The sequence below is a fragment of the Dendropsophus ebraccatus genome, chromosome 9 (genome assembly GCF_027789765.1).
Source record: "Dendropsophus ebraccatus isolate aDenEbr1 chromosome 9, aDenEbr1.pat, whole genome shotgun sequence".
NCBI lineage: Eukaryota > Metazoa > Chordata > Amphibia > Anura > Hylidae > Dendropsophus > Dendropsophus ebraccatus.
In genome coordinates, this window is record NC_091462.1 from 4,803,461 (window position 1) to 4,809,875 (window position 6,415).

Below are 6,415 nucleotides of genomic sequence, written 5' to 3' on the forward strand. Positions count from 1 at the left end.
CGCCTCTGTGTGTGAATGGTGCTGGTGGACGCCTCTGTGTGTGAATGGTGCTGGTGGACACCTGTGTGTGTGAATGGTGCTGGTGGACATCTATGTGTGTGAATGGTGCTGGTGGACACCTCTGTGTGTGTGAATGGTGCTGGTGGACGCCTCTGTGTGTGTGAATGGTGCTGGTGGACGCCTCTGTGTGTGAATGGTGCTGGTGGACGCCTCTGTGTGTGAATGGTGCTGGTGGACATCTATGTGTGTGAATGATGCTGGAGGACACCTCTGTGTGTGAATGGTGCTGGTGGACACCTCTGTGTGTGTGAATGGTGCTGGTGGACGCCTCTGTGTGTGAATGGTGCTGGTGGACATCTATGTGTGTGAATGATGCTGGAGGACACCTCTGTGTGTGAATGGTGCTGGTGGACACCTGTGTGTGTGAATGGTGCTGGTGGACGCCTCTGTGTGTGAATGGTGCTGGTGGACGCCTCTGTGTGTGAATGGTGCTGGTGGACATCTCTGTGTGTGAATGGTGCTGGTGGACATCTATGTGTGTGAATGGTGCTGGTGGACACCTCTGTGTGTGTGAATGGTGCTGGTGGACACCTCTGTGTGTGAATGGTGCTGGTGGACACCTCTGTGTGTGAATGGTGCTGGTGGACGCCTCTGTGTGTGAATGGTGCTGGTGGACACCTCTGTGTGTGTGAATGGTGCTGGTGGACATCTCTGTGTGTGAATGGTGCTGGTGGACATCTCTGTGTGTGAATGGTGCTGGTGGACATCTCTGTGTGTGTGAATGGTGCTGGTGGACGCCTCTGTGTGTGAATGGTGCTGGTGGACATCTCTGTGTGTGTGAATGGTGCTGGTGGACGCCTCTGTGTGTGTGAATGGTGCTGGTGGACACCTCTGTGTGTGAATGGTGCTGGTGGACATCTCTCTGTGTGTGAATGGTGCTGGTGGACGCCTCTGTGTGTGAATGGTGCTGGTGGACGCCTCTGTGTGTGTGAATGGTGCTGGTGGACGCCTCTGTGTGTGAATGGTGCTGGTGGACGCCTCTGTGTGTGAATGGTGCTGGTGGACATCTCTGTGTGTGAATGGTGCTGGTGGACATCTATGTGTGTGAATGATGCTGGAGGACACCTCTGTGTGTGAATGGTGCTGGTGGACACCTCTGTGTGTGAATGGTGCTGGTGGACACCTCTGTGTGTGAATGGTGCTGGTGGACACCTCTGTGTGTGTGAATGGTGCTGGTGGACATCTCTGTGTGTGAATGGTGCTGGTGGACATCTCTGTGTGTGAATGGTGCTGGTGGACATCTCTGTGTGTGTGAATGGTGCTGGTGGACGCCTCTGTGTGTGAATGGTGCTGGTGGACATCTCTGTGTGTGTGAATGGTGCTGGTGGACGCCTCTGTGTGTGAATGGTGCTGGTGGACACCTCTGTGTGTGAATGGTGCTGGTGGACATCTCTCTGTGTGTGAATGGTGCTGGTGGACGCCTCTGTGTGTGAATGGTGCTGGTGGACGCCTCTGTGTGTGAATGGTGCTGGTGGACGCCTCTGTGTGTGAATGGTGCTGGTGGACATCTCTCTGTGTGTGAATGGTGCTGGTGGACGCCTCTGTGTGTGAATGGTGCTGGTGGACGCCTCTGTGTGTGAATGGTGCTGGTGGACATCTCTGTGTGTGAATGGTGCTGGTGGACATCTATGTGTGTGAATGATGCTGGAGGACGCCTCTGTGTGTGAATGGTGCTGGTGGACACCTCTGTGTGTGAATGGTGCTGGTGGACACCTCTGTGTGTGAATGGTGCTGGTGGACACCTCTGTGTGTGAATGGTGCTGGTGGACGCCTCTGTGTGTGAATGGTGCTGGTGGACATCTCTGTGTGTGAATGGTGCTGGTGGACACCTCTGTGTGTGTGAATGGTGCTGGTGGACATCTATGTGTGTGAATGGTGCTGGTGGACATCTATGTGTGTGAATGGTGCTGGTGGACATCTCTGTGTGTGAATGGTGCTGGTGGACGCCTCTGTGTGTGAATGGTGCTGGTGGACATCTCTGTGTGTGAATGGTGCTGGTGGACACCTCTGTGTGTGTGTGAATGGTGCTGGTGGACATCTCTGTGTGTGTGAATGGTGCTGGTGGACACCTCTGTGTGTGTGTGAATGGTGCTGGTGGACGCCTCTGTGTGTGAATGGTGCTGGTGGACGCCTCTGTGTGTGAATGGTGCTGGTGGACATCTCTGTGTGTGTGAATGGTGCTGGTGGACGCCTCTGTGTGTGAATGGTGCTGGTGGACGCCTCTGTGTGTGTGAATGGTGCTGGTGGACGCCTCTGTGTGTGAATGGTGCTGGTGGACGCCTCTGTGTGTGAATGGTGCTGGTGGAAGCCTCTGTGTGTGAATGGTGCTGGTGGACGCCTCTGTGTGTGAATGGTGCTGGTGGACATCTCTCTGTGTGTGAATGGTGCTGGTGGACGCCTCTGTGTGTGAATGGTGCTGGTGGACGCCTCTGTGTGTGAATGGTGCTGGTGGACATCTCTGTGTGTGAATGGTGCTGGTGGACATCTATGTGTGTGAATGATGCTGGAGGACGCCTCTGTGTGTGAATGGTGCTGGTGGACACCTCTGTGTGTGAATGGTGCTGGTGGACACCTCTGTGTGTGAATGGTGCTGGTGGACACCTCTGTGTGTGAATGGTGCTGGTGGACGCCTCTGTGTGTGAATGGTGCTGGTGGACATCTCTGTGTGTGAATGGTGCTGGTGGACACCTCTGTGTGTGTGAATGGTGCTGGTGGACATCTATGTGTGTGAATGGTGCTGGTGGACATCTATGTGTGTGAATGGTGCTGGTGGACATCTCTGTGTGTGAATGGTGCTGGTGGACGCCTCTGTGTGTGAATGGTGCTGGTGGACATCTCTGTGTGTGTGAATGGTGCTGGTGGACACCTCTGTGTGTGTGTGAATGGTGCTGGTGGACATCTCTGTGTGTGAATGGTGCTGGTGGACGCCTCTGTGTGTGAATGGTGCTGGTGGACGCCTCTGTGTGTGAATGGTGCTGGTGGACGCCTCTGTGTGTGAATGGTGCTGGTGGACATCTCTGTGTGTGTGAATGGTGCTGGTGGACGCCTCTGTGTGTGAATGGTGCTGGTGGACGCCTCTGTGTGTGTGAATGGTGCTGGTGGACGCCTCTGTGTGTGAATGGTGCTGGTGGACGCCTCTGTGTGTGAATGGTGCTGGTGGACGCCTCTGTGTGTGAATGGTGCTGGTGGACGCCTCTGTGTGTGAATGGTGCTGGTGGACATCTCTCTGTGTGTGAATGGTGCTGGTGGACGCCTCTGTGTGTGAATGGTGCTGGTGGACGCCTCTGTGTGTGAATGGTGCTGGTGGACATCTCTGTGTGTGAATGGTGCTGGTGGACATCTATGTGTGTGAATGGTGCTGGTGGACATCTATGTGTGTGAATGGTGCTGGTGGACATCTCTGTGTGTGAATGGTGCTGGTGGACGCCTCTGTGTGTGAATGGTGCTGGTGGACATCTCTGTGTGTGAATGGTGCTGGTGGACATCTCTGTGTGTGTGAATGGTGCTGGTGGACGCCTCTGTGTGTGAATGGTGCTGGTGGACGCCTCTGTGTGTGTGAATGGTGCTGGTGGACGCCTCTGTGTGTGAATGGTGCTGGTGGACGCCTCTGTGTGTGAATGGTGCTGGTGGACGCCTCTGTGTGTGAATGGTGCTGGTGGACACCTCTGTGTGTGAATGGTGCTGGTGGACGCCTCTGTGTGTGAATGGTGCTGGTGGACATCTCTCTGTGTGTGAATGGTGCTGGTGGACGCCTCTGTGTGTGAATGGTGCTGGTGGACGCCTCTGTGTGTGAATGGTGCTGGTGGACATCTCTGTGTGTGAATGGTGCTGGTGGACATCTATGTGTGTGAATGGTGCTGGTGGACGCCTCTGTGTGTGAATGGTGCTGGTGGACATCTATGTGTGTGAATGGTGCTGGTGGACACCTCTGTGTGTGAATGGTGCTGGTGGACACCTCTGTGTGTGAATGGTGCTGGTGGACATCTCTGTGTGTGAATGGTGCTGGTGGACGCCTCTGTGTGTGTGAATGGTGCTGGTGGACATCTATGTGTGTGAATGGTGCTGGTGGACATCTATGTGTGTGAATGGTGCTGGTGGACATCTCTGTGTGTGTGAATGGTGCTGGTGGACACCTCTGTGTGTGTGAATGGTGCTGGTGGACATCTCTGTGTGTGAATGGTGCTGGTGGACGCCTCTGTGTGTGAATGGTGCTGGTGGACATCTCTGTGTGTGTGAATGGTGCTGGTGGACGCCTCTGTGTGTGAATGGTGCTGGTGGACGCCTCTGTGTGTGTGAATGGTGCTGGTGGACGCCTCTGTGTGTGAATGGTGCTGGTGGACGCCTCTGTGTGTGTGAATGGTGCTGGTGGACGCCTCTGTGTGTGAATGGTGCTGGTGGACATCTCTGTGTGTGAATGGTGCTGGTGGACGCCTCTGTGTGTATGAATGGTGCTGGTGGACACCTCTGTGTGTGAATGGTGCTGGTGGACGCCTCTGTGTGTGTGAATGGTGCTGGTGGACGCCTCTGTGTGTGAATGGTGCTGGTGGACGCCTCTGTGTGTGAATGGTGCTGGTGGACCCCTCTGTGTGTGAATGGTGCTGGTGGACACCTCTATGTGTGTGAATGGTGCTGGTGGACGCCTCTGTGTGTGAATGGTGCTGGAGGACACCTCTCTGTGTGTGAATGGTGCTGGTGGACGCCTCTGTGTGTGAATGGTGCTGGTGGACGCCTCTGTGTGTGTGAATGGTGCTGGTGGACGCCTCTGTGTGTGTGAATGGTGCTGGTGGACATCTCTCTGTGTGTGAATGGTGCTGGTGGACCCCTCTGTGTGTGAATGGTGCTGGTGGACGCCTCTGTGTGTGAATGGTGCTGGTGGACGCCTCTGTGTGTGAATGATGCTGGAGGACACCTCTGTGTGTGGGTTTTCATGGCTGAGATATTGCAGATGCTGAGTGTGATCTCGTCCCTTCCATCAATCTCTCGTCCTCATCCGGTGACACCTCTACGATGGTGTTTTGTCAGCCGCAATCAGTGCAGAGAACATTTGGAAGTCGCATTCATTTTGAGGAAGCTCCTTTTGCATTTAAACGGCTCAATATCTACCGATCCGGCTTCTTGTGAAATCTAATGGCTGAGATACAGACGGCCATGTGGTCTAGTGATGGCAGCGCTCTACACAACCTCCCACGGTGCACAGCTCCGATACTCATACAACACAATGCTTCCCCTAGATGTGACTCTTAAAGGGAACATCCAACGTCTCAACCAATAGGTTATTTGTTTAATGACAGTCCGGGTCCTCCTCCACTCCAAGGCGGGTAAAACAGGCGCAGGTCCAAGTAAGGGTAATAGTGATATAAAATACCCTAAAATTTATTTGCAGAATTATGCCAGCGACACAACGGGTTTCAGCATCGGTCCAGTCTCTTTATCAAGTGTCTAAGTGTCATAGACCTGCGCCTGTTCTACCCGTCTTGGAGTGGAGGAGAGTGGAGGAGTGGCTGAAGTTCATTCACAGGCACAACCTATACTGTAGATATACACCAGCACAGCCTATACTATAGATATACACCAGCACAACCTATACTGTAGATATACACCAGCACAGCCTATACTGTAGATATACACCAGCACAGCCTATACTATAGATATACACCAGCACAACCTATACTGTAGATATACACCAGCACAACCTATGCTGTAGATATACACCAGCACAACCTATACTGTAGATATACACCAGCACAACCTATACTGTAGATATACACCAGCACAGCCTATACTGTATACACCAGCACAACCTATACTGTAGATATACACCAGCACAACCTATACTGTAGATATACACCAGCACAACCTATGCTGTAGATATACACCAGCACAACCTATACTGTAGATATACACCAGCACAGCCTATACTATAGATATACACCAGCACAACCTATGCTGTAGATATACACCAGCACAACCTATGCTGTAGATATACACCAGCACAGCATATACTATAGATATACACCAGCACAACCTATACTGTAGATATACACCAGCACAATCTATACTGTAGATATACACCAGCACAACCTATACTGTAGATATACACCAGCACAGCCTATACTGTAGATATACACCAGCACAACCTATACTGTAGATATACACCAGCACAACCTATACTGTAGATATACACCAGCACAACCTATACTGTAGATATACACCAGCACAGCCTATACTATAGATATACACCAGCACAACCTATACTGTAGATATACACCAGCACAACCTATGCTGTAGATATACACCAGCACAACCTATACTGTAGATATACACCAGCACAACCTATACTGTAGATATACACCAG